This window comes from Cheilinus undulatus, linkage group 11 (assembly GCF_018320785.1).
Source record: "Cheilinus undulatus linkage group 11, ASM1832078v1, whole genome shotgun sequence".
NCBI classification, from domain to species: domain Eukaryota; kingdom Metazoa; phylum Chordata; class Actinopteri; order Labriformes; family Labridae; genus Cheilinus; species Cheilinus undulatus.
The window spans coordinates 31,780,511-31,794,574 of record NC_054875.1 but is presented as its reverse complement, the minus strand read 5'-3'; positions in this window follow the sequence as shown (position 1 = coordinate 31,794,574).

Below are 14,064 nucleotides of genomic sequence, written 5' to 3'. Positions count from 1 at the left end.
AGCTACCCTAGCTACAAAATTAATGCGACTATGTAAGCCAATAGATAAAACCTACTTAGCATACAAACTACTTTTTGACCGTAGCTTTAGCTATGCTAGCTACTTAGCTCTGTTATCTATAGCTAAGTTAGCTTTAGCAATGTGAGCTTTAGTTAACATAGCTAAAGCTAACAAAGCTTCGTAGCTTAAATAGCTTCTTGTGGGAACTTAAGCTACGTTAGCTACATTGCCTATGTTATCTATAGCTAAGTTAGCTGTAATTACGTGAGCAAACGTTAAAGCTAACTTAGCTATGCAGAAAACATACACATAGCTAATATGTGAGCTTAGCTTTTGCTGTGTTAGCTACATAGCTTACATAACTGCTTTGTGAGCTTAGCTATGTTAGCTACTTAGCAGTGTTATCTATAGCTAAGTAGCTTTAGTAATGTGAGCTTTAGCAAATGTAGCTAAAGGTAACTTAGCTACATAGATAACAGATACGTAGCTCCTTCGTAAGCTTATCTTTAGCTACCTTTACAACATAGCTATGCTATCTACATAGCATATGCAGCAACGTTAGCTACACTGGCTAGGTTAGATTTTTTTTGATGGAGGACAAGCTTTTTTCCTGTAATCAGGTTTTACAGAGTATTATTTTAGTTTTTAACTTTGGCATCCTAACGGTTACCTTAACCCTTACCCAACCCTAAACGGAAGTTTCATATGATTTTTCTTCTAAAGTTTTAGTGTGTATTCCTGTTCTGAGATAACTGGTGTCTTAGATAAATATGATGTGAGAGTGGCAGTCAGAGATGAAATATCTACAGGCAGACGATGGACGATGTTGCTGTGATTCAGCGAGCAAGTCACAGTCGTCTGGTTGCAGGACGTTGCAAGCAGATAGATGTGATAAATTCAACCCATAAGTGCTCAGTGGGGCTCTGTGTGGGCCAGTCAAGTTCTTCCACATGGAACTCATCAAACCATGTCTTTATAGTCCTTGCTCTGTGCTCTCTGGCACAGTCATGTTTGAACAGAAAAGGGCCTTCCCCAAACTGTTGCCCACAAAGTTGGCAAGCATGGCATTGTCCAAAATGTCTTGGTATAATGAAACATTAAGACTGTTCTTCACTAGAGATAAGGATTATCTTAATGCCAGAGGAAGTTTACAACTCTTCAGCCATGGAATCAGCAGAGAGTTGGTGACTTGCACCTTTGCAGTCATTGATCCCGCTCTGGGATTTTACATGGTCTTCTGCTTAGTGCCTGAGTTGCTGTTGTTCCTAAATGCTTCCACTTTCTACTATTATCACTCAGTATTATTTGGTAGAGGGCTGCAGTGATGATTGTCCTTCTGGAAGTTTGTCCCATCTTCACGCAGGATCTTTGGAGCTCAGTCAGAGTGACCATCAGGTTCTTGGTCACATCTCTGATTGAGCCCCTTTCCCCCAGTTGCTCAGTCTTGGAAGAGTCCTGGTTGTGACAAACTTCTTCCATTTGAGAAATATAGAGGCCACTGTGCTCTTGGGAACCTTAAGTGCAGCAGAATTTTTTTTGTAGCCTTCCCAAGATCTGTGCCTATGACCTCATGGCTTGGTTTTTGCCTTGATATGCATCGTTAGCAGTGAGGCCTTCTATAAAGAGTTGTGGCTTTCTAAATCATGTCCATTCAATTTAATTATCACAGGTGGACTTCAATCAAGGTGTACAAACATCTCAGCACGATCAAGAGAAATTGGATGAAGTTGAGCTAAATTTCAAGTGTTTTTGCAAAGGGTCAAAGTGATATTTATTTTTTTTTCTTTGAAATAAATTTGCAAACACTCCTAAAATTCTGTTTTCACTTTGTCACGATGGGATACTGAGTGAAGATGAATGAGATTTAGACATAACACAATTGATAAGAGGGTCTGGATATTTTGCACTGTATGTTCTTGTGTTTTTCATCAGTATGTGCCTGCAGTTACTTGTAGGTCGTGTTTCCATTGTTGTATTGATTCTTCTGTAAGGAAGAAAAACATGTGAAGCACTTAGAGTGCAAAGCAAATAGCCCCTAGGGAACAATAAAGTTTATCATATCGTATCACCAGTCAACCTTTTGATATTTACCAACTGTCTCTCCAGATAAAAAGAGGAAACTCTAACATGTTGGTAAATTCCCAACATTGATGTTGAAAAAAAAAGACCACAATTGAATTTTCTGCCAGTAATAAGAAGACTATAGTGTGAATCTGATTAACTTCTATTAGTGTATAATAGTATGGTGAGGAAAAAGAGCACATTTTCTGTATTTAACACATTTTAAAAATGCTACAAATCGCATTACACTGAAAAAAATCTAAAAAGTGCATTACCTAAGTAAATGGTTCATTTTCCCTAATGATATAAAAACACTTGACTGGACAGCCACACATGCAGGATGCACACTTACACAGTCCATGACATTGACAGAGACTCTCTGTGGCTGCTGCTTCCAGACAGAGCTCATCTGTGCGTGTCTCCAGAAGCAAGGAGTGTTGGTAGCATCAGCCCAGGAGAGCTTGTGTCTGTCTGGGCATGGATGCTGCCCTGTCACCCACCCCGTTGCTCTCACCACCGGCCCACCTCTGCTTCCTTGAGTAGCAGCAGCAGCACGGCATGAGAAACCCTGAGACAAAGTCTGCATACTGATAAGACAGAGAGGCTGCTAACTAAAATCATATACACTAAGACGTGAGCAAGTTCACATGCCTGCTTGTCTTCACACTACCTCCGTGTCTTATTGCTTTATTCACAGAAAATATTAATTTGCACATCCATCCAGCATTTGTCAATGAATGTAAAATTAATCCGCCCACGATAAACCCTGAAAAATGTTTTCTGCTTGACCTGTGAAAGGGCTGCTTTTAGAGTATTTGTCACAGCAGCAGCACGGTGACAGGAGGCAGCCATAGTCTAATGTTGGGGGAGGAAAATATCCAAAGTATTTACAAAACACCCATGACACGTGTCAAATCAGTGTTGCTGCACTGTTTGTAGATGGCTCTTGATGGTACCAAAGCGTTGCCAAAGAGAATTCTGTAGCGCCACTGTTCGTCAGCTGGGTATTGCATTTTCTGCTTTTATGAAATGAAATCTGCGTGCACGTCTTTCCCAAGAAACACTCATGAATTCCAAACTACTTTGACAGAATTTCAGAGGCGTGAACCGGTCTCTCTTGCAAGCTCCCCCCTCTCTTTGCCCTCGTTCCATTTTTGTCATTTCAATCACATTTTCAATGAATCCACAAAGTTTGCTGAGATAACTTTGAAGCCCAATCTGTTGTGGATTAGTAGAGAAATGTGATCCTCGAGGGAGAAAGTGTTACGTTTCTTCCTTTCGTACTTCATTACTCACTCTATCTATCTATCTATCTATCTATCTATCTATCTATCTATCTATCTATCTATCTATCTATCTATCTATCTATCTATCTCACACTCTGAAAGCCCCTCTCATGTAGAATTATCTCTAAAATGTCAAACCTCTTGTGGTTTCATCTCTACCAGCCTAGTTGGGACAGTTATCAAATATCACTGAACAAGTGCACAAAGGTTCATTTTTTCCTGTCATTAACACCGAGCTGCATCATCCATGAAACTTTTGGGGTTTTCATCCACATCTTTTTGTGCATTTTTTAAATTAACTCATAAAGAAAGCTGAAATGCTACAAATAAAATATAAAACTTTAAATAGCAAAAAAAGTTTTTAAACTCAAAGAGGTAAAAAGTTTTGTGCCCACAAAGAAAAGTGTGACTATTTGCAGTGGAAAAACACTGAGCATATGAACAGTGATTTCAATGGATCAAAAAGCTTAGTAATCACCCAGAACTGTTACTAGGTCTTTTCTGTAGGCATGTAGGTTTAGAAAAAGTTTTTCAAAACTCTCCATTTCTCTCTGACTTGGTTTATCTTTTCACAAGTTTCCACACTATGGCCTTTAAACCATAGTCAAACATGGCATTGAGCCCTCTCCTATCTGAGAGGGGTATGGCTGCAGACCGTAGCCCTCAGATGCCCCCTCTTGTAGACTGTGACTGTGAGACTCTAACACCAAATCTGTAAGAACAGAAAGACACCCCAAAACTTTCAAAATAAAATTGGATTAAACTTCCAGTTAGGGTTAGGGTCAAACCTGACGTGTTAAAGCTCATAACAAACTGTTTAATAAAGCTAAGTAAACTGTCTGCTTACAGGAAAAAAAGCTTGTCCTCCATGAAAACATTGTAACACAGCAAAGGTAGCTTATGAAGCTTTGTAAGCTACGTAGAAAAACAGAACTATGCAGCTACTGTTGCTAAAGCTAGAGCTCCAAAAGCTCATGGAGCTCTGTACTAACAAGTTTACAAAGCTAAGGTTAGCTACATAAGTATCATAGCTACATTATCCACAAAGCTACATTATCTACATAGTTATGTTGCCTATGTAGCTATGTTATCTACGTACCTCTATTGTCTACATAGCTATATTATCTACATAGCTTTTGTATCTACATAGCAATGTTATCTATGTAGCTATGTTTTCTATGTAGCTATACTATCTATGTTGCCATGTTGTCTATGTTGCTTTGTTGTTTACATAACTGTTATCTATGTAGCTATGTTGTCTACCTAGCTATGTTTTCTATGTAGCTATGTTGTCTACATAGCTTTGTTAGCTATGTAGCTATGTTGGTTCTGTACTTCCGTTGTCTATATAGCTATGTAGTCTAAGTAGCTATGTTATCCAAGTGGCTATGTTGTCTACGTGGCTATGTTGTCTACATGGCTATTTTACCTACGTGGCTATGTTGTCTACATAGCTATGTTGTCTATGTTCATCTATTTTATTAAATTCATTTGATAGGGACAATGCAAATTACATAGTGCAACTTCAGCCAATCACTAACAAGCTATAAGTAACTGGTGTTTCATATCTAGAGATAATTGTTGTCTATGTAGCTATATTGTCTACATAGCTGTTATCTATGTAGCTATGTTGTCTATGTAGCTGAGTTGTCTACATTGCTATGTTATCCAAGAAGCTATGCTGTCTATGTAGCTATGTTGTCTATGTTGCTACGTTGTCTATGTAGCTGTGTTACCTATGTAGGTATGTTGTTTACATAGCTGTTATCAATGTAGCTTAAGTAGCTCTGTTATCTCAGTTTGCCTAAGCTCAAATTGTTAAAGCTTACATAGCTACATTGACTCATGAAGTAGCATTAACCACATAGCTTGCCTAGCTTAGCCAGCTTTAGCTAAAGCTAACAAAACTCAAGTGAGGCACTGTTTGTATATCTACTTCCAACGGGTCTATAAATAATTTACACCAGGGTTAGACCTCTGACCTTTTCTCTGTTTCATTTATGAAATGTAGCTTGGTCTGTAATGTTGGCAATGTTGTTATCTTATGAATGTAACTGCTAGACTTTGTTTATGAATAAGTTCAATAAAAAAATGGGAAATACATTGAACTGGCAAATTACAGCACTTCTGTTCTGACAGCGACAGCATCTCACATGGTCTGAAGGCAGACTGTCTTGCAAATCCATCAGTGATTTTTAATTTCTTATTTCACGAATAGCACCACCTAATGCTCAACCTGTTGGTCTATAACCCTAAAATTCCACATACTTCCTCTTCACTGCAATCCAGTTGTGCAGTGCAATCTGGAGTAAATCGTTTCCTCTCTTGTCAGTCTTTTATAATTCCACAGCTGTCTGTGTCCAGCACATATCAGAGGCACCATTCAGCTCTGCTTGAGACACGTGCCAAGTCTATATTCAGTAGGTGCTGCTGCTAAAACAGGCCAATCCAATATAGAACTGATTGAGGCAGGCTATAGCTTTCTTGCAAAAATCTGCAACACACCCATCAACCTCACTTTTCATTATAAACCTAACCGCAACTTATGAAAACAGATGAGTTAGGAAAATATCAGTGTAGAAATAAACACATGCTATTCCAGGCTTTAAACCTTTTTATTTCTGCTGTAAAAATAGACATTTTAACATTGGTGTGTCTTTTTCAGCCAGCCTCAGGTAGACACTTCAGAAACTGCAGTTTTTTTTTGGCACTTCTATGTTGGCGTCATTTATGCACAATAGAGGTTGACACTTGGAATAGAACCATCTTTGCTTTGCAAAAGCCTTTTTGTCAGATACAATCTATTTTAAGGTAGAATTTGTGTGCTAACTGATGCTGTATGTATAAAAAATATCTGTGGAAAACCACAGGTCAGAAGATGCTGTGAGGTTGGCCAGTAGCAGTTGGCATGGAGCGCCACAGAGCGACAAGGTGCTTCTGCCAGACCATGCAGGACAAATATCACACCATCTGTTATGGACACACAGGCAGGGGCCAGACATGGACTTCACATGACTCAGAGACAGAACCACATCCAGATACTGTATGTAGTTAATATGCATAGCATGGCTACAGAAATTAAACATGAACACAGTCTTATTTTATATCAAAGGTATAGCACTTAAAATGATTGTTCAGCATTTTTGAAGTTGGGTTTGTGGATGATAATCATCAAGTCTAGGGCTGGAAGTTACTGGACAACAGCAGATCAACATTTCAAGACTATTTCTTTATCAGTTTGTGTCACATAATCGATTGAAGTAATTACTTTAAGCTTCTATATTGAAATCGCTGTCTCAGCTAAACTTTGGATTAACCACACAGCAGATAAGAGGCCGCCCAATGAGCTTGACTTCCTGTCTGCTAAGCTATCCCTAAAGCTAGCCTTCTGGTTGACAGATTGGTATCGTTTGCCTGTCAAGCTATCTAATGTAACTAATGAAGCTTTGTTTGCTTTAATATTTGCAATGTCAGTTGTGTAGCTACATTACCTACACAACTTACGTAGCTAATGTAGCTTTGTTAGCTTTATCTTTAGCTATGTTAGCTGTGGTAGAGTGTTTTCATGGAGGACAAGCTTTTTTCTTGTAAGCAGACTGGTTGCTCGGCTCTCTTAAATGCTTTGTAATCAGGTTTTCAGATCAGATTTTTAATTTTTAACTTTTGGTATCCTAAACTCCACATCAACCCTTACCCTAACTAGAAATTTAATCTGATAATAGTTTGAAAGTTTAAACTTGTACTTCCATTTTTGACAGATACGGGGGCTCACTAGCTTTTACATGGACCACTTGTAATCAGAATAAATGCCTAATCTGAAATAAAATACTTCATATAAACACTTCATTCGGAATAAAATCCTCTGATCTGGCTTATTTGGAAAGAGATTTCATTCCGTTCGAGAGGGATGTTTTATGTGGATCAGCGTCCATGAAAACACTCGGTCTGATCATCTCTCACTGCGCATGTCTGCCCCATGGATGGAACAGACAGAAACATGGTGGGAGTAAAGCACACACTGATATATTGCAGAGTCAACTTTTTCACTTGAACTTTTGTTGAATTGTTGATCAGATAGTATGAGGTACAGACATGAGAGAGTAGAACAATTTAATATTCCATGTGGGGAGGAGTGGAAAGACAGAACGAGTGATGGCAGTTTATTTACAACAAAAACAAAGAAGAATTTCTTCTACAGCAAATTTTTCAGTAGACTTGAGTGGTGGCATGACACTGCGCATGGCAGAGCAGTTTTATTAAGATGTATGACGCATGAGCCCGCACATCTGGATCAGATCACATGCTTTAACATCCATTTGAACTGAAAAATTTTCATCTCTGATCAGAATAAATTTAACCGAATTGTGAAAAAAATGCTCATGTAACTGCAGTTACTGGTCTGCAAGCGGGTTTTCTGAGATCTGCAGCCTGCAGGCAGACTGTGTTGATTACTTTTGCATAGTAATTACAAATATTTATAATGAATTTAATTCATTATCATCATAACTTTGTATGTATTTTCTGTCTTTAGATAATTGAACTTTTATTACGACAACATAAGATGTGTTACATCTTAGTTCTAAATTTAAGAGTGTAAACCACAATATAAAACTCTGTTTAGGTTCAAATAGCCTAATATTTAATTTGGATTATATTTAAAGATAACATAATTAGAAATGTGTTGGGGCTCTGGTAGCATAGGTGTTGTGTAGTATAGCCATGCTTCTTTATTTTAGATGCTTTTGTCCTCTGGGTTCAAATCTGACCTGGACCCCTTTCTTGTACGCCATTCCCTACTCTTTCCTCCTCCAGTTTTTAACTCCATACACTATCCTATCTCCTAAATTAAGGTATAAAGCACAAATACAAACCTAAAGAATGAAATTTTAAAAACTATGTATAGCTTCACAAGCCATCTTACACCTCTTGTTGTTTTCTTTTAAAAAAATCACATTAAGTTCAGAGCAGGATTGTCACAGTACCAGAATTTGAGACTCTGATTGTAGTAAAAACTACACAATATTGATACAAGTTTAAATACCAAAGCAAAAAAAAAAAGTTGTAGGCAGTCACCTCTCATTCATATTACAAAAATGCATGTAAAATCTAATTTATTGCACAAAAAATTGACATAATCTCAGATGCATACTTTTTTCTTTTACACTATATATTTTTTAACCCCTTTCCATACATTTATTTTAATTGCAAATTAAATGAATCATGTGCATAAAGGAAAAACGAGATCCCAGTTCAAGCATTTAATCTTATCCTTTGTCTATATTTAGCCTTTTTTCTTTACATTTCTACATTTCCCAGAGTTCCTATCTCCTGAAGACCATATTGCCACGCTGCCCATCCCCAAACAACATTTCCTTCATTAACATCTATATGATGGTGTGATTTTATGCAAACTCAGCAGATTACTTTGCATTTTTTTAATCTAAAAGTTAAAGACAGAAAAATTAAATTGTCTGATTTCAGCCCGTAAATAATGAGCAAACCCACCCAATTAGCATAATAATACTAATAATAAAGGCCTCTCTTGCATATGCATATTTATTTGATGGTTCTGGTTTTCTGCTGCTTTGATGGATGACTCTGGTGGTTTTTTCCTGCTTCATTTGTCTAAATGTGTGCGCGTGTTGTTGACAGCACAGGTTGTGTTTCGCCTCAGATAGAGTTTCGGGTCAGCATTGAAGGGTTGGAGGTCAGAGCGGCTTCAGGCTCCGCTGTGTCAACCGTCTTTGTTTGGGTAAATCACACGCCTTCTGCCAGGGTCAAGGTTTTGGTTAAGGTTAAAGGTCTCAAACAACAGCGGGTGTCTTATGCGGCGAGGTACTGCATGCGTCTGTTACGTCTGCTGCGTCACAGACACAAAGGGGCCTTATCTGGCGGGTGCAAGCTGAGGTAACAGCCAGGCGTCTCCCCCTGATGTAATACTCATGTTTAAACCGCTGCTTATTCTGTCTGATCTCCATATCTAATTGACTACCCCCACTATGCACACTCTGACCTCAACCGCCATGACACACATTTTCACCATCTTCTTCCCTGCCTCTATTCCAATCTTTCCTCTTAATTTCCATCACTTCTCCTCTCTTTTACACTTCTCCATATTTGTGAAAAAATCACATCCAAGGCTGCTCTCTTACTAAATGACACTCCATCACCTGCCCTCCCCTTCCTCCATCCATCTATCCATCCTTCCCTCCATAGATCCATGCATCGCTCCAGCTCCCTCGTACACCCCTCCTCCTCCTCAGCCACCAGCTGAGCCTCCTGTGTGGGGGTTGAGGTTGTGATTGTGGGTGAGGGGTTTTGGGGGGGATGAATGAGGTCGTCTGAATGTGCGACACGTGCCGGGGCAACCGTGCCTGCTGCTGATTCATCAACCCCTCCTTTTTTAACATCAACACGCCAGCACACACATAGGCACAAATATAGACACAATAAAACCTCCAGGCATTGCCCTTTTATCTGACTTAATCCATCTATTACAGTATACACTGGAGACAAACACTGTGTACAAACATGGCGGTCTGCATAGAGGGATGTATGCACATACACATGCATGCAAGTCGCATAACTGATCCTGATTGGCTGAGCGCTGCAAAAGCAGGCAGGGGGGAATTAAGGTCACATGGTGTATGCTGCTGTAATCCTTTACTGCAACCAAGGACAGGTTGGCCTCCACCCGCAGTGGCAGCAGCAGAAGTCACCCCATTCAGGGGATGAGCGGTGCATTTGGGTGGCACTTTGTTGTCTTTTAATGAAAATGTTACTACTAGATATTTTCAGAAGGGGAGATCATGATCTGTTATTGAACAGAAAGCAGGCTTCTTGGATACTCACCTTACAGACTTTAGCTCCTCAGGGCCTAAATGATGAATTTCAGCTAAATGTAATGTTATAATTCAAGCTGTCAACATTAATGCATTAATCTTGATTAATTCGGTCCATAATAAGCACACTAATTTTTTAAAATAGAGATTAATCACATGCTTTATTGTGGCTTTTCAACACACTTTGGATAAGCTGTGACAGCATCGCCCTGCAGCTACAGGGATGTAAAATAAGCCCACCACTTTGACAAGTCAAAATTCATCTCCATCTTGTGTTAAACATTTACCTTTTTACTGACCTTTTATTTCTTTTTTACATCCATATCAAGTTCTTTTTTACATAGTTAAGTTCATGTTAAAATATTCAATGTACCTATAAAAGCAGGGCTTTTACCCTTAGTTTAGAGGCCCTTGCATGCCAAATGCCTTTATTTCTTGTGAATATTTTGCAGTTTTTTGCACAAGTTTTACATTTGAGCATGCAGAGAATCAACGCAGGCTTTCCCACCAGTAATGTAATCTTGTTGTGCAAAATTGTGTCTGATATTTTTTAGCACCACATTTGATTTTTTTTAAATTTCACTATCAAAACCCTCGTCATTGCTGATGGTAGTAGAGGTTTGAGGCAGACAAAGGAGCAAAAAAAGTTCCACTTCATAACATCACTACTTATTTCTACTTTTCATCTGCACATTGGTTAATTTTTGTCTAATTTGACATCAAGACTTGGGAAAAATGGAGACAGGAAGCCCACCTGTCCATGTTGAATGAAAAATTATTTATTGTAAAATTGGAGAACTTTATTGAAAAACATGACTTGCTTATGAACAGTCAATATGGTTTCAGGTCAACTAGGTCAACATAAATGGCATTAATGGAATTAGTAAGCTACGGGAGTATTCACTGACTTATAAAAGCATTTGATATTATCCTGTGATAATAAACTGGAGGCCTGGGGGCCACATCAGGCCCCCACAACTTCCCAACCAGGCCCCAGAACAAACAGAATTAATTTCAAATGTAGTTTTTTTTTCCCCCAAAATACTCCCTACAGCTATTAAAACAACTCCAAAACATCTGAGACTGAAACATTTAATCAGGAGTGGCTTTGTTTCATCCCTTTTTCAGAAATCCACCTCAGCCATTATTAGCAAAAAAAAAAAAAAAAAAGCATGTTAAGCATGTATTTATCAGTTCAATCTTTCTTGATAAAAACTGCAGTTTTCTGTGGAAACAGGCATTTTGGGAGTGCAATTTCCTTTAAGTTTTTTTCACTTGCCACTACACAGAGTATTTGTATCAAACACAGTGATAGACAACATGACAGCCACAGAAACATTCAGCTGAAATATCTCAATCGCCCCCTTGTGGCTGGCTGCGATACAGGAACTGATCTCACTGTTAAAGATCCTAAAAATTACGTGCATTCAAAAGAAAACAAAAATTTTGAAACAAAAATATGTTAACTAGACCATTTTGAAATCTTGTTTGGTTTATTTGAGAGTTCGACCCCCCAGAGTGCCTGAGTAGGGAAAATCTTGCCCTTGTTCAAATGTAGTTAATGACCCCAGATATTATCAATCACGATATATCGCTAAAAAAAAAAAAAAAAAAAAGGACAGGTACGGTATCAGAGGAACAGCGTACAATTGGCTGAAGAGTTGCACTGAAAATAGAAAACAGTTGTGCAGATTATATAAATGATACAGTAGTGTGGCAAATGTGCTGAAATTTGTAGTTTTTGCTGATGACAAGTACTTTCTGTGCTGGGGGGGTCTGCAGCAGCTCTTAGAGGTGCTCACAACCAAAATGAATGAGTTAAACTGTTGGTTTAATGAAAACAAGTTTTCATTAAACTTGTGCAAAAACAAAATGTACTTTGTCTGGGAATGGTAAAATTAATAATTGAAGAAAAATCAATAATGTAGAGATAGAAAGAGTATATGAAAATAAGTTTTGGGTGTAATATTGAACCACAGGCTCAGCTGGAAACCTCACTTAAAATATTTGTGTTCTAAAATGGAGAGATGCAAAGGGATTTTGAGTAAAACAAGGTACATCCTAAAACACTGCACACTCTGAACTGTACACTGTTAGTTACTGTGTTGAAATCTGTGGAAACACTTACAGGAGCACCCTACAAAACTTCTGCATATAAAAGAGCATTAAGAATAATAAATAATGCTGGATAACGCTATTTTTAAAGTAAAAGATCAAGAAATGTATGGATTTGGTGAAATTTAAAACTGCACAGGTCATGTACAGAGCAAGAAATTATCTGCTTCCAAATAACATTCAAAAACTGCTCAAAGATCGAGAGGGAGGAAATTATTAAAGAGGAAAATCTCATTTTAAACAGACGAATGTCCGGACACCTCTGAAAAGTATGTGAATTTCTGTTTGTGGGGTGACATTATGCGATGGACTGGAAGAACAACTCAAAGCAATAATGAAAATTTTTTTAAAATAAATATAAGAAAATGATTTATGAAAGGTATGAAAGTGAGGAAATTGTACACACATTGCAGTGATGAATTATCTGTTAATTGATACTATAAAGGAAGAGATAAAAATACAAGTGGCTTGGTTGTATATGTGAGTAGCTATATTTGTAAATTTGAATTATGAAGATGAATATGGTTGGGAATATGTGTATTTATGATCACTGAAATATGAAAGTACATTTTTGACTGATGAAGAGGATTATGTAAAGTTAAAAAGGGCAGGACAGGATAAGTATCAGCTTCTTCCTGCTTCTTTTTAACAGATTATTTTTTGTTCCACAGGAACATGTTATGTTCTTTTTCTTTTGCTATGAGTGTTTTATTATAACTGTTGGAAATAAAAATAAACTCAAACTGAAATGTGCAATGCACAAGGCTGGAGTCGTTAGCAACCAAATGGGACTTTAGCCCAACAAAGTCTCTTACCCCAGGCGTACGGCTAATCACTCAGCTCCCTGAAATGACTCCTCTGACCAGTCCAGTAACACAAACATGCAAGTCCACCCTCACAGCAAAACTCAACATCCCCACTTAATAGTATTTGTAACATTATGTAGTTTATAGAATGAATGAAAAGCTGCTCTCGCCCCCAGCTAACTTGGCTGAAGAGACGGAGCAATGCGGTGAATGAAAGAGCACTGACCGTCGACCTGTGCATAAAGGTGCCGTTATGCACGGACCATAGGAGAAAGAAGCATGAAAGCTCATTTTATTTTCCATGCTAATTTATCTCAGTTTACCAAAGGACAGTGCAGACTCTCAGAGTGTGAATGCTTTCGAGAATGTGCATAAATAATTCAGAAAATTGCATTGCTCCTGATGTGTATAGAAAGGTACGTTAAAATCTGCTTCTGAATTTTCGTGCCATCTAATTGCATCCCTGTTGATGTGGGGAGCCCTTAAGACCATAGAAAAATCCCAAAATAACAGAAAAACTTTTGAAATACAAAATAGTGGAATTTTGAAATGTGCAGAAAAAAGGTTTTAATCATTTTTGACAGCTGAAATTCCTAGATTAATCACAATGAAAAGTGTTCACTTTTGACAGCCCTAGGTTTAAAGGGACATATTTGACCTTTTATCAGGATCAGGAGAGGAGGGGGAACTTTGTTCCATGCAGGGAGGGCTAACCAAACCTGGGGGCGGTGCTCACTCCCCACATGACATCATGAGGGGAAAATCTGAGAATGGCTTGTTTCAGCACACATTTTCTGAAAGGTGGAGAAAGAGAGGGGGGAGAGAATGGATTTTTCTGGTAATTGAGGGGATTTTGGACATGCCAGGGACAAATCTTTTTGTTAGAAAAGCCTGAAAAAGTAAGCTTTGCATAAGATGTCCCCTTTAATGTTACTTGAAAACATTTCCCAAAAA